Raw genomic sequence first — 15,814 nt, 5'->3', positions numbered from 1 at the left:
TAACGACCCTGAATCCCTTGAGATTGGCACTATCTATTACAGTAGTTATAATATCGTAATTGTCCACTGTATTCAAGCTACCGAGATAAAAATAAATTGTGTCAATTGAGAGGGAGCTGTTTTATTTAAATTTTTTAATTTCACACAAGGAACGGTACTTATATAAATTTCTGCAAGCCGGACAACCTCTTTTTCACGTGCAGACAATTCACCATCGTCTCAGTCTGCACCGGTGGCGGTTCAATCCCAGTCACCAAGCCGCCAGGAAAAAATCCTTTCTTGCAAAATACACCAAGCTGCCTCTATGTATAAAATTCTTTCTCATCTATTATCTTTTAGATCAGTGTGCCTACCATGAGTTTACGTTAGGTGTGCTCGCTAGCGACTGCGTAAAAAAATGACATTTAAATGTATGACATATTGTGCAGCGCCCCTAGCGGCTACTTTCAAGAAATAAAATCTTCATAGAATTTTTTGACGTATTCGCTAGCGAGCTCACCAAACGTCAACTCATGGTAGGCACACAGGATAGTTTGTCCTGGGTTGTCGAAACATTTGTTTGGGCAAGCTTGGCCACCTTGGACCACCTTGCAGCCTGTGGGCTTCCTCTACTCTTACTATTTTTGGCAGTGCTAAAACCTGTTTTAGGACATGGTCTTCGGGGCGTCTCATGACCATTGACCATGACCGAACCATCGTAGGCGCCCTTCTTGAGTTTTTTTTTGCTATAAGCGCGACCTTGAAACTTCCTCTGATGATCGTTTCGCACTTTCAAACAGTCAAATCAAAGCAATTTTCTGTAAATAGCAATTTAATAAAAGGTGTGGCATCTATTAAGTAAAGTTGTCTCCGAGTAGGAGCCATAATTGTCTTGTTATTGCACTCATCAGACCAAGCTGCGCACTTTAATATTAGACGAGAATACTCTCAATTTGCCTGCTTGATGATACTTTCAAAATGGCGTTGGACTCGACTTTTAATTTGCTGTTCAGATAACATTTTATTTGAATTTATGGGGCTTTGGTTTTCTGAAATTTGTAACCGTTGGATTCATCATCATCATCATCATTTCAGCCACAGGACGTCCACTGCTGAACATAGGCCTCCCCCAATGCTTTCCATGTTGATCGATTGGTAGCGGCCTGCGTCCAGCGCTTCCCTGCTACCTTTACGATGTCGTCGGTCCACCTTGTAGGTGGACGTCCCACGCTGCGTTTTCCGGTACGCGGCCTCCATTCCAGAACCTTTCTGCCCCATCGGCCGTCAGTTCTGCGTACTATGTGCCCTGCCCATTGGATTATCAACCGTTGGATTATCTACTCAATTAATAGCGTAATTATAGATTTTATTTCTTGTTTGAATAGTATGGTGATAGTTTTATTACTTGTTTAAAGTGACATTTAAAATACTAATACTAGTTATTTATGAAAATCTGTGAGGCTAAGTTGTGACAATATTAAAACTCTCTCACAGTTCTCAGTAATATAATAATGATAATACTCGTAGAAGTACTACGAGTATTACCATTATTTCAATTTCCATTTAGGTTTTCCCATACTCATACAAAAATAACGATCAATCACCGAACAATCACCAATATTCAAATGTTTTCTTATTACCTACCTCGAGATTTGCAATTCTTCCGCGTCCATAAGCAATTATTGTAAATTTTCAATTACATTATTTCTTTTTCGATGTTCTTGAAAAACGCTGAATATCTCAGCGTTTTCCCTTTTTGTGATTTGGATTAGGAACGACCGACATTGGTTTAAAACATTGATTCATATTCCCCAAATAGGATTTACCTGTCGTTTTCAACTTTTTCGTTTCGTTTGTTACATATTTTTCCAATAACTATACCTAGTCCAGTCATTTCGTCCGAAAAAAAGGCAAATAAAAGAAAATGAATTTGCGCTTCTAATTTTTTAATATGTTGTAGGGGATACCTAGAAAAGCTTAACTTGAGATTGTCGACCAAGCTTTCCTAGGAGCTTTCGCCGCCATCTTGGAAAACGCTTAAAATTTGTTTTTCGGCAATAACTCGGCTATCCGATGAGATTCGAAAATTTTTGTAGGACACTTTTTGTAGCTTTCTTTGTGCTCTACAATAACGCCCGAACCATTTTTAGCGTATCATGCATCGTTATCGAGATATCGATCGATAAAGTCAAAAATTTTGGACACAATTTTTGTTTTTTTCTTTTTTTTTCTTTGGGTCTTAATAAATATGAAAAATTCCGAAATAATTAAATAATTAATTAAAAAGTAAAAAGTAAAATTTAATTACTTTTAATTACTTTTTAATTACTTTTTTTTAAGTAACGGCAAAGCATTTGTATTAGTTGGTTCTTGTTTTGATCCCTTGTGAGAAACTTCTCCTGGCTAACTTTTGGAGTAGTTGTCTCATCGAATGTGAACTCCGGCGATTGGTTTTTTCTCGAACGTCGTACTCTTTCCGAAGTTTTCGTTCCAGCGAGTGTCATATCAGTCGGATAACCGTCGAATATGATTGCAACCTTTCCTTCGAAGTTATGTTGTACGTATCTGACGTTAATTATTTAATTATTCCGAAATAATTTGTGTCCAAAATTTTTGACTTTATCGATCGATATCTCGATAACGATGCATTGTCACGCAGACCGTCAGTGCGGATCGCTCCGCACAGCCAATCTGTATGAACTGATAGGGAGCGAGCGATTCCTGCGGACCGCATTACTCTAAAACGCTTCCTCGAAGTTTACAGATCGGCTGTGTGAAGCGGATCCGCACTGGACGGTCCGCGTGACACTATAACCAGCCTAACTGGACTGTTTGTACTAGGTACATATAAGTGTCAACAACTGCCGAGTGTAGAGTATCCAACCTTTAGAGGAGTGGGTGCAACACGGACATTTGACATGATTTTGTCTTGTCCATGTTTCATTTTAAGACCCCCTTGTTGAGAGGCTCGACTCAGGCCATTGTGCATTGTGCCTAGATCTTCCACGGTCTCAGCCATGGCTATGATATCGTTTGCGAATCGAAGGTGGGTTATTTACTCACCGTTGATATTTATGCCGAATCCGTTCCAGTCCAGAAACAGTTTCGGAGTTTTCAGTTCCCCCTGTCTGCTGCTGCAACTGGTTTCGAGTCTTGATCCTGGAGACGGAACGACATTGTGGCGTTTTCGTACAAGCCTTTCAACATTTCGATGTATCGATATAGGTAGTCAATTTGACACCGTTGGAGAAACTGTAGTAGGTACTGCCCAGGTCTCGATCGAAGCTTTCTCATAGTCCACAAACGCCAGGCAAAGTGACTGACTATACTCCTCGGTCTTCTGTATAATCTGCCGTGGCGTATGTATGTGGTGTACTAAAGCGATTGAGAGATTGAGAGGCTGGAAGTCATCGAGCTTACGAGCGAGACGATTCGTAATGACTCTCGAAAACAGCTTGTAGACATGGCTCGGAAGTGAGATGGGTCTATAATTCTTCAACAAGGTTTTGTCGCCTTTTTTGAAGAAGAGTGTCACCACACTTCTGTGCCATACCGTAGGCGTTTTTCCTTCGAGGATGACGGAATTGAACAGCTTCTGAAGAGCCTTCAGCCCCTCGGTCAAAAACCCAACTGCGTAAAAATGAACAGAAAAAAGATAGAAACAAGACAACTTAGTGTTCATAAGTGTAGTAGGAGTGGGAGGCATTAAATGCATATCACTAGTTTTAAATGAAGTAAGGTTCAATGAGTTTAAAAGTTAAAACCAACAGTTTAGGGTAAGGGCTGAATTGTATTATTAAAAGGAATTTACGTCCTTTAAATCATTTGTTTCCCCAAAAGTCGTATTCAGACGACTAAAAATGTTTAAGGTAAGGGACATTTTTTTAAAGATATCAACATTTCAAGTATACCAATCGATAGAGCCGAAAATTCTGAATGCGTTGGTATATATAACTCATTTTGGCCAAAATGTCCCTTACATTAATTGATACTTCCACTATCGATTTATTACAATTTAATACCTACTACCTCTATTCTCTCACAAAGCAAAACATCCTAGCAATAAAAACGTTAACATACTTTTTTACACGTTCACTTTATTAGAAGGTTCCATTTCATTGGAGACTTATTTATGTCTGTCCACATTTCATGATGAGCGATGATTGTATCAATCTTAGTTGAGTGATGTGATAAAATCTATTCTGAAGTACATGCATGATATTCACATCTTAGGATATAGATACAGATGTTCCACTCAGTTTATTTACTTGCGTAAACTACTAGGGAGGTACTTGCGTAAAAAATCTAAAAGTTACTAATAACTCTGCCGCATAGAGGAATACCCCCACCTAGACGATAAGTTTGTATAGCTGAAATTACATATTATATTTTCATTCTTACCACTACTTATAAACGGTGTTCACTGGTAATATGGATTTGGAATGACGTGTCCTTAAAAAATAGTAAAACATCTTAAAATAAACAACCGTTCGCGTACAAACACAAGTGCCAAAATGGACTCCGTATCAGCTGCGTGTATCTACACTGCGGCAAAGTTTCTCGTTCCTGGATCGTCATAAGGGTCCCCATTGGGGCATGCTGCGTGAAATATGGGCTAATAAATTACTGTATTATCGGACAGAGTCGATTCTGCGCGGCCGCTTTCGGCCAGTTCATTAAAGTTGTAAAGGCGCCCCGTGTGGTCGCAACATGTACCAGAATATCTGCTTAAGCTTGTATCTGGTCAAACTTTGGCAATAAATTTGGAAATGTCAGCAGGATAATTTAATTACTAACATTTTGTAATTTACTCGTATTATAGAGCACCAGCCCTTGTCCGTAACCCCAATTCTCAGAATCGTACATTTAGAAATAAAGAAGTAGTCCTATTTCTGGTATAGTTTAATATTCTGGAGTACAACTCAAATGTAAAGACTTACGTAAGAAATAGACTAAAACTTCTGTCTTTGTTTCAGATACAATCAGGAAAACTACACGGGCTTCGTAAAAGTTGGCAAGTAATTTTTGATTCATACTAGAAGGGTGAAATAAATTATACCAAAAGTATTTGTTGTAGGGATAGAGAATATTGATGCCGACCGAAAAATATGTATATGTTACGGTTAATGTGATAAATTGAAAATTATGAACAATAACCGGTTATTATGAATAATTACCGACAGTTGCGGTAAAAGTGATAAATTAATAACATTTAACAGTGATTATTTAATAATTCAACCTTAGTACTAACAAATATCATAAAAGAGAACAACATCTTGTGTACGTGCTCTTGTACAGCCAAAATTTTTGAACGTTTTGATATCAAATATTAATATAATTTGGCATAATGAGTTTGGAATGTTTTTGCATAATATTACTTTTCCATGATGTCCATAACATAATGTTTTGATTTAAAGTGAAAAATAGGTTAAGGTGCGGCGGGGGTGGCCCTTCGGCCACCCCTAAGCCGCCTATTTAGTTTTATACACACATAAATGACCTCATATTAATCACATTTACCAAACCATGAGGTAATTATTCATAATAACCGGTGATTATTCATAATTTTCACATTTATCACATTGACCGTAGCATATACTTACTTATCCTTAAAATCATTTGGACAATTTTTTTAAATAATTGAGTATTGAGTAAATATTGAGTTATCAAGTAACATTGCAATCAACAAACATTTCCTTGAACTCGTACATAGTTAAAGCTTGCGGTATTTTTAAACGCAACACGATACTGTCAAAGGCACTGCCGATATGAAAAGGCTTTGAAGCCATATCATCTGACGAGAATTTATTTGAAATTCCCCATAGGAATACTTTTGCTGCGTGCCAGATTACTCTGGCAATGTTTGAATTTTAATGACGCGATGAGTGACGACACTGCTGTCACGAATTTTGTTCCGATAGGCTCCAGATATTAACTTATCTTACGATTTGGAAATTACGATTTTCCCGGGGGATATCGATTCATTTGGCGGATAAATTTGAATATTCTACCAAACGATATTTCGAGTTGAGTAACAATATACCGATAAAATTTTCTTTTGCACAGATTTTGTACATTTACCAGCCACATTCTGCTGACAATGAAGCACGAAATAAAGGTTGTGTCTTCATTATGTGTAATGAACGTTTTCGCAGTTAGTTTAACATTTTAACCAAATTCCTTCATTGGTTTTGTTTCGTTTTGCTTCACATCCTTCATGGTTCTTTTATTTTGTTTCAACTTTATTGGTGCGAAGTAATTTATTGAGCTAACTAACCATGACTGCCGCGCTTTTTAACGAATGCTAGTGACTTTTGTTAAATTGTGGAGCAATTTGGTGCCAGATTATGTACAATTTTATTCAATTCGACTATAAGTTTTGGCTGGATAAGACCAAAAAGGTACAATTTTCATCACAACTCAACTTGCAACTTTTCTTCAACTCAATTGATGTGACTGTTTGCTACGTTTCAACCCCTGAGAATATTTTAATAAGCTATTTCCTTTTCTATGTAGGTGTGTGGGAGTGTGTTTGTGTGTACACGCTTTGTTAGCTTTGTATCCACAAAGTAAGGAAGGGTCGTTCGTTATGAAATAGCAGACTTTAGCGACAATAAACTACGATTTAACAATCGATTGTTGGCTATTTGTGTGCAAATATCCTTCTGAGGTAAAACCCGAAGGCAAATATTCGTGACCGTTTACTAGAGCGAGTATAGTGGAAGCCAGTTAAAATGACGCAATTCGGAATAAATGCAAGTTTTATTTTACGAGGGTACCTCTCGTTTTGATAGTTTTTCTGGAGAAATGCCTGCTTTTATAACATTATGCGCCAGTAGTAAAATTAGACTAAATTAACAGTTTTAGATGACTATCCTTCTTCTTGAGTCTTAGTTAATGTATTCTACGTAGATAAGGTATTCTATTAAATAACAAATAAGAGTATTTTAATTTGTTATGATGAAATGTTTTGAATGAAAAGAGTGTTTGCACTTTTTTTGTTATTTTTGGTTTCCCATGCTTTTGCTACATTTTACAAACATTCCAAGTCCTTTATTTTAATTTGGACATTATTCATCCAATAAATGTCTATGCAAACGGAACAGAGAACCTTTTTGCCATATTTATAAAGGAATACTCGTAGCCGTCACTATCTCATCAGTCATTCCAAGACAAGATCAATGGTTAGACTCGGCTCTTACATTTGAATTACGTATCTCAAACAACTGCCGTGTGTATTGTTTTAGTTCTAGCTAATCTTAATCTAGCACTATTCTAGGCATAACATAATAACTATGTCAGTACAATGTAGATACTTAACCTGATATTGAATTGACTTTTTCATGTATTAAACACAAATACTCACATACAAGTTTTGCTCAAATTCCACAATGTTTTTGGAATTACCTAACAGTTTTTCAATCACTATTTTTTAACGATTGAAGTTCTTATTGATCACTGAACTATCTTGAACATGCTAGTAGAATATAATCAAGCTTGACAGTTGCAGTTATAGTCCGTGGGAATTAGTATGTGACGTCATCAGAGATAGGTACTGCACTATTGTACATGACCATTGAGTTTATCCGCACCTTTGCAAGTACAGTCACGGAATGAAAAGGTTCGTCAGTTTTCAAATTGATTCCTTCAACGAATCGCGAGCACATATTACCTTTTGAAACTATGTTACAGAATAATCTCGAGTTAGAGAAAATAATCTTTAACTGTTCGTCAGTAAAGTTCAATTTTTTTTTTCGATTTATCTTGTCAAGAAGATTATTATGATTGATAAACTAAAACCTTCTTGTTGGTTCAAACTGCCATTATTATTTCTTTTAAATAAAAAAAAACTATTGTCAATTGGTCAATGTCATCATTGCATTGCACTGATGGGATAGAAAAATAAACAAGCAAAACCTTATTCGTTAGCAAACGTCATATTTGTTTAAATGTTAGCAGCACTGTTTCTTGCACTGTTATGATGTTGGCAGGTTTGACTCTCACAGTACCTAGTGCAAGCGAAAACCGACACTAAGGTGACCAACCTTTTCATTCCGCGACTGTACATGACGTGACCTAATTGTATTTGTAATGTTCGAGATGTTTTTGAAAAAAAATTTTTTTTACTTTAATCCAATTTTCACAAAATTAACCTAGGTACCTCTGATTTAATTTGACTGATAAAAATATTTTCAGTCCTTTCTGAGCGTTTCTGATACAAAGTCAAATTGTCGGATTGTCACCTGTCACTGGTTGTTGTCACTTTTATGACGTAGGTCACAGGGTTGATCATAATTTAATCAAAAAAGGGATGTTATATTTTATTCAAGTAGACAATTTCCATCAGTTGATACATAGCTTGGTGATTTAATCAGAAATCTATTTGCTGATAAAATATATCTTTGCGTTTGAAACTGGAGTGATTATTACAATGAACATTTCCAAGCGGTAGGACTGAACAATTAGTTTTCATTTCTTTATTTAACAATGGCATCGTAATAAAATCAAATAGCTCGAATTGCGTATTTTATCGTGCAATAGAATGTTCTGAGTATTCCTATTATGAAAACGGAGCGATCGGAATGTTTATTGTAGTTTGATTCTGTTGTTTAAAATAGAATATTTGAATGGGAACCAAATGTGACTCCAAAGTTGTGTCCTTTATTGATTTTGAACTTCTATTGTAACTAAGATCAATCTCGTTCCAATAAGGTAGAAATCTTAAGTTGTCAGTTTAATCAAACAGCAAACCTCACCCCGCTTGAGGTTGGTTGTTAAACTTATATGTTTCAGTTTGGGACGATTAAAACTATTGATTAATGAATAGGAAGGAATCGAAGCGTACTTACCTATGTTTACTAATAGAGATATTTAACTTTATGTCTACTAAGATGAACAAAAAGTACCAGAGCAACATTGCATAGGTGCGCCTCAAAATGCAATGGTTGCGTTTTGAGGAATATCTCAAATTCATGTCTATAGATTGGTAGTCTTGAATAGTCTTGATTTGCAGCAGCTTAAGATTATTTTGTCGCTATTGCACAGCAGCTTAGGCACGCACACGTCAGAAAAGCTTTGAGCAAATTACACACAGCTGTAGACTCGTAAAATATGTATTTATTCAGAGCTGTGTGATTTTAACAGGCGCCTTTACACATCCGTGTGGCATAAATTACAGCACACGAACGTTTGCCGTGTAATTCATTTCACGGTTCGTTAGGCTTTTTAACCGACTTTAAAAAGAGATAATCGAGTTGCTACTCCCAGGGATGCCGTTCGAAAATATTTATGATCCCGTGAAAGGTTGAATTTTAGATTGTAATTAGGATTTGATCGTTTTGTATGTGCGAGATTGCTGTTTGTTTTGGTAATTTAAAAAGAACGGATAATGTCGGTTTGATGGACTAAAATAATCTTACCATCAGGTGAGATACAGGCCAAGAGCTTCCTCGTTGTGGATAAAAAAAAAACTGTTTGTGTCTTAGTTCCCAATTCCAAAGTAGGGAGGCGACCTAGGGAGATTACCTAGATAGATAACAAATATGAACATACATAACACTTCCACAACATTTTATACATAAAAATACTTTTAACGCCCTTAAAGTTAAAAGGAAATTAAGTGGGCGTTGCTTCTGTTAGCTTTTACACATGAAAAAGAATCAGCAATTCACCTTTCAAAATTAGAAACCCATCAATCCAAAGCTTTATAAACCCGACCCTAAACCTATCGAGCAGGTTCCATCGGCACGTTTTCACAACAAACACTCGCGAATCCATTCATAAAGTATTTCGTTGTTCGTATGCAATGGAAAGTTGGGCGGGCGGTATACCTACAGCCATCGAAGAGGCGTTTACCCCGACAATGCCTGTAACTCGTAATTGAATTCAACGGAGAAGATAGAAAAAAGTAAACTGGTTACGTGAGACGAAAACGGGATTCAAGCCATCAACACTTGTTTTGTAAGTCAATGAGACCGGAGCATCCGATACTAGTCGCTGGAAGTAAATCCGCTTTGTTATTGCACGAGGGAAATGATGTCGTGGAAAAATATTAATATTGAAATAAACATGAGCTGGGCCTAAACTTTTTAAGGACTTGTGGCTGTAGACAATATAACAATCGGTGTCGATTCATCAAATCCACCTACATAAGGACTGGGTGTTTGACTTTAGACGTTCAAAGTAATCGAATCTGTAATTAATGAACGAATGTGATTGTAGTAGGTGTATCAGCTATGCACATTCACTAGTTGAAGGCACTCTTACAAAAAGTAAAAGTAAGGTAAGTAATTTATGTTTTTTAAGCTACGTTCAATCTTGGACAGTCAACAAAGCATATCGACCAGTTTCAAAAATAAACCAAATCGATTTTATTCAAAATGCTCCAAGATGAGTTGCCACCATTATCTCACTTCCCTCTACTTTCGCTATTAGTTCCAACTGCGAGAAACTTGCTCGAAGATCGCATAAATCAATGGATCTCTTGCCAATATAAAATTTTATTTTTAGACTGATGCAAGGGTAACGTAGGTATTTCCAATACGTTTTATTTTATACGTTTTAGTCGACACACAGCTGTAATTTATTAAAGCAACATTGGGTTATGATTATTAGGGTGTCCCTTATATGGCCGAAAAAAATTTTTTTTTAGATATTGAAATGCATACCCCCTATTTCTTTTCGTACTACTCAGACATACTTAAATACAAAATTTCATCTTCCTACGTCAACATTAACCCGTGCCGACCGAGCTCTGAAGATTTTGAAAAATGCTGGTTTTACCACTTTTAATAAAATATTTATAAAAATAAAATAACATTACAGATCAGACAATATATTTTACTTTTGAGGGACCCTTTTTTACATTCTGGATACAGATTTCCATGCTCCTGAATATTGGCCTGATTTTCGCTACACTGTGCGTAGCAAAAAAAGCTTTTGCTCTTCCTTTGCAGTGATCAAACCATGAAAATCTTGCATAAGCTTTATAGCTCTTTCAGCTGTATCATTAACTACCCTTAAAGAAAGCACTTTTTTGCCTTGAAATAGGCAACATCTTTATCTCATAGAAATGTGTCTCAGGGGGAAATTATTATCAATTTTAAATCGAGAAAATAAATTTATTACTCTTGACAGACACAAAACCACTCAATGGTTTTCCAGCAACAATAAATAAGGCAGTATTATTATCAATTCACTAAAAACAGGATAAAAAATTAGTACAAAGTCCTATTTACCATAGAAATATTCATACCTTCTTCAGATGGAATGTATCTCTTCCCAGAATCATACATACTCTCTCTTTGTACTTTTAATACAATATTGACGGTGTTTGTTCATTACCTTCATCATCAAAGAGTGATAAAACGGCAATTTCTTCTGATATGAAGTACCAAAGATGTTGACTAAACTTGCTCAGGGCTGCTTTGGAAATCAATTTGTCAACACTTTCATATACCTTTTGGAAAGTAGATGTCAAGAGTTCCTTAAGGCTTTTCTCAGAGCTGGTAAGCTGGTCGTGATGTCCTTGCGTTTGTATAGAATCTTGCGTAGTAAGAGATGACGATAAACCTCCGAAACATATTTGCTCTATTTTTTATTTATTTATTTATTTAATTTTCTTTGTCTTGCACTTTCTACTTTCTTAACTAATTTTTTGTCTACACCTTAACACTCTGGACGCCTTGGTTTTATTTGTTTTTGTTAAAATATTTTATTTGTTTTTAAATCCTCCTCACCGCGGCGCTTATAAATCTTGATTTTTTTAAATAATTTTTCTTGCAACTCCCTCCAAGCATGGTGAAGATACACAAGTTTTTTTACACAGTTAGGCTCTGGTAGGATTTATAGCTTTTCCCAAAATATAATACACTCCCGAATGATGAGATTAGAGCTTTCAATAACATTTAATTAACTTCGCAAATATGTTAAAAATACTGCAAAAACTTGACGATTAACGGTAACATTGTGCCNACTTTATTTCTCATTATTTTATGGAGATCAATTGTCATTCAAAGCAAAATAGTACAAACCGCAAAACCAGATACCTACAGTCCACTCCAGGGGTTTCGACCCCTAACCGCGGTGTGAAGGGAGTAATTTACTTTCATACTAACGGTGGCTCCATTTTGTTTTTGGCCACACCATTAGTCTTTGCCTTAGTTATAACGATTTGAAGTTCTAAATGGCCACAAAGGGGTCGGTGGCCACAACCGGGTCACTTGCCCTACTTACATAAACTCATTTTCGCGCGAGAGTTTTGGCGGAGGCCCTTGAGGTAGTGGGAGTAGTCTTGAGGAAAAGCTCCTTCTCCCACGGCCAGTGGCATGCTAGAAGCTTGGTAAGTAATTCTAGCACCCGTAGGAAAATTTAAAAAAAGTTTACCAATAATACTGCGGTAGGTGTAGTTTTCGATTTCGTTGTAAAAAGATAATACCACCGATCAAAGGCCGAGCTGCATATTCATAAAATATAAGAAAATTTTATTTTTATGTTTATTTAACCTTTAAGATTTTTATATTTTATAAGTATTCAAACATTTAGATAATAACGTTAAAAACATTTAAAAATCGTATGAGAACGTTTTCGACTTCTCCGCGGACGAAGTCGCGGGCACAAGCTATTTGTAAAATAATTACCTAGACTAAATTATTTAAAAGTGCCTACCCAAAGTCATTATTCCACGCGGACGAAGTCGCGGGCACAGCTAGTAATTCATAATATTTAGTGCAAATGCTATAAATACAGATTGCAAAGTACAAATTTCTGCAAGTACAAGTTATTACGCCATATTTCATAAATAAGTACGATAAAACTGTGTAGTGAATACATCCCCGATAGGGTAAGTGATGAATAAGTATTTCTTCTTTCGCTTTAGTTTTAAGCAGATAATGTAACTAAGGTACTTGATACAAATAAGGCCTACCTAACTTTGAATGCTTATATTTTAATAAATATTAACGCCAATCAACAAAAACAAGGTTAATTAACTTCTTCCATCCTTTAATTTTAGCAATATTACAAAAAATAACACAATTTTTAACTAAATCTCTTCAAAATAAGCAAATTACGAAACCACTGATTTTGGCTTTAATAAATCACCTACACGGAATAAGGCCTATATGATTCAAATGCCTCTAGACCTTAAAATTGAGGTTGTATTAAACAATATGTGGTCTTATGTCATTAAACACGTCGATTTGTTTGCGTTATTAAAATTTTACATAACTAGTAAACAGAAATATACTGTATATTTCTAGATAAACTTAAATTCCACTTATTAAGAATTATACATAAATTATAGATAAAATTAAATATTCATCGTAACAAAGTAATGATTCCTTACATATATTATTGAAGAAAATATCAAAAACAAACAATATTATTTTTTTGTATAGGGCTTATTAAAACACCGTGTTCGAATAAGGCCTACACATAAAACCTTTTAAATAAATCAGTTTAGGAATATCATTTAGTCTTGAATTTTTGTAAACAAAATGAGATCTCTATTTTTATTAGACCCAGTGCATAAAAAGGCTTCTGAATCATCTTTACGAACTCCTACACAATATTTGTGATATTACCAAAACCAGTCCTTTATGGTCGCATATCTGCTACTTTGTCTTCGAGACAGGCATGTTAATACCAGCTTTTATTATTCTTTCCTTTAGAATTATACACACGGCTTTTTTTCTTATTTTTTTATTGATTTTGTATTTTTTTTCTTTTTTTTTACAGGCATTATAATTTTTTTCGACTCTGTTTTCTTTTTTTTTCTGTGCTGTTAGTAACATTCTTATTAAATAAATATTAGTTACTCTTTTACTCATTTAGTTTAATGAATTTGTCCGTAATCAGGTGTTAACATTAGTACCTAATATGGCCTACCATGCTGAAATAAAGCCTAGGCCTTATTAGATATCTCGCTCTTGTTGTCTTTAAAAATTTACAAATAATGCATCTATGGCCAGTAGTACAAATTAAGGTAATTATTAGCTAGTAAGAAATATTTAGAAACGATTACTAAGAAAAGCTTAATCTAAAACAGCGTCATTTTACCGAAAATTTAAGATGAAATCGCCAGATTTTTATAAGACAGCACGAAATCACCCACCACCTTAGAAGAACGCGTGCCAATTGGTACTGGGATCGTGGATCTCGGGACGCTCTTGCACTCTACTGGGTTATAGGGCATATGAGTACGTGTCCTTGAAGTATTATCCCGGTTGGATTTATTTATCTGTGTTTTCTGATGCATAGGCCTTATTAGAACGTAGGCCTTATTTGTATCAAGTACCTTACAAGTCGAGATTAGTTAGTGCCTAGNAGCTAGTTATTTGATAAATTTACGTCCCCGACTAAGAAAATACTTTTTTTATTGCTTCTTAATTCCACAGCCATCTTCTAAATGTCAAACAATAGGTGTTAATCACGATATTAATTGAGAACAAATGACAAATACCGCGAATACGCACCGCTACTGCCGCGCAACATGTTTCGATGCAAGTCGGCACGGGTTATCGTACTCCAAATAAGGTAAAAATTTATTTCTGAGTGTTTTAGAGGCAAACAAACAGAACTAAGACCTATGCGTTACAAATTTAAAACTTTGAAAAATAAGGGACACCCTAATGATTATGTTCTCACATACTCAAAGACATCTTTTCATACATAAATAATTATTTCCAAAATAAATGTCTGATAATGAGGTTCATTAACGTAATTCCTCTCCTATTTAGATATTATTCATTATTATCTGTGATAATAATTGATATAACATTGTCACGTATACGAGACAAAATTTATCACAGGTAATATAATAAGAGTTCAGACAATTAATCTGACAGATAAATCAATTACCTATACTGAGAGTTATTATTATGACATAAAAGAAACGCACAAAAACCACACATGTACCTATTTATAATAAAAGTCCTTTATTATTTGGTAAATGAAGAAAATAAAATACGTTTACAAGCAACAAAATGACTGATGCAAATGTCGATGAGCGCGAATGAATTTATTAAATAAAATAAATAGATTCGATTCTAAGCAAACATGACCGAAAATCTTAGATCGCTTCAAATTCTATTCGAAATACTCGTAGATTGCTATCTTCAAATAGTAAAGTCCACGACTGAACAGTACTCAAGACTTAAAAACAAATAACAACAAAGGCTTAAGTTTTGCTAAATTAACTCAATCGCTAAGCCCCTATTTCCCGGTCAAACAATCAGCTTTGTAAAAATGTGAAATTAGTTTCACTCGGGGAAACCACAATACTGTTCGCTGTTTCCTATAATGATTGGTATTTCAGTCAGTGTTACCAACTTAGGGATTTCCCTTCAAAGGGGGGTAAATAAGTGGGATATGAGAAACCCCTAAATGTGTTTTTATGTATTTCTAGGGTTTTTATGACTCCTTAATTAAAAAAAATATATATTATTGTAACACGGAGCATTCACACTGTCGCATAAACTATTTTTTTCTTTGTTTATTAGTATGTTTTGACGACTAATGTGCTTTAGACTTCTAAAGTAAATATCGAAACATTACAGCATTCTAGTTTTAGGGGTAAATATTTTTGAGAGTTGGTAACACTGATTTCAGTCTTTATTTTAAGATCGTATCATTTTCCGTTTTAAAGTAACACATTTCCCATTAGGAACCTTTTCCGTTTGAGTTTATTGCCAATGCTATTTGCTTTGGGGCGAATCGTATGTGCCTTTGTTTTCGAGTGAATTCAATATTAACGTTATTAACTTTGTGTAATTAAATAAATATATTAGTGTGTTGTCAAATGTTGAAATGATTTGTGTATTTATTTGCCACTGGT

General features: G+C 35.1%; 1 pseudogene; it reads right to left on the bottom strand.

The window, feature by feature from the left end:
* Window positions 1–10,769: 10,769 nt before the first annotated feature.
* On the bottom strand, window positions 10,770–12,223 carry LOC114351476 (uncharacterized; annotated as a pseudogene).
* Window positions 12,224–15,814: the final 3,591 nt, after the last annotated feature.

The sequence above is a fragment of the Ostrinia furnacalis genome, unplaced genomic scaffold (genome assembly GCF_004193835.3).
Source record: "Ostrinia furnacalis isolate ACB-3 unplaced genomic scaffold, ASM419383v2 OfSCF1146, whole genome shotgun sequence".
NCBI classification, from domain to species: Eukaryota; Metazoa; Arthropoda; class Insecta; order Lepidoptera; family Crambidae; genus Ostrinia; species Ostrinia furnacalis.
Note: the sequence above shows the minus strand (reverse complement) of the source record. Positions and strands in the feature narration are given on the sequence as shown.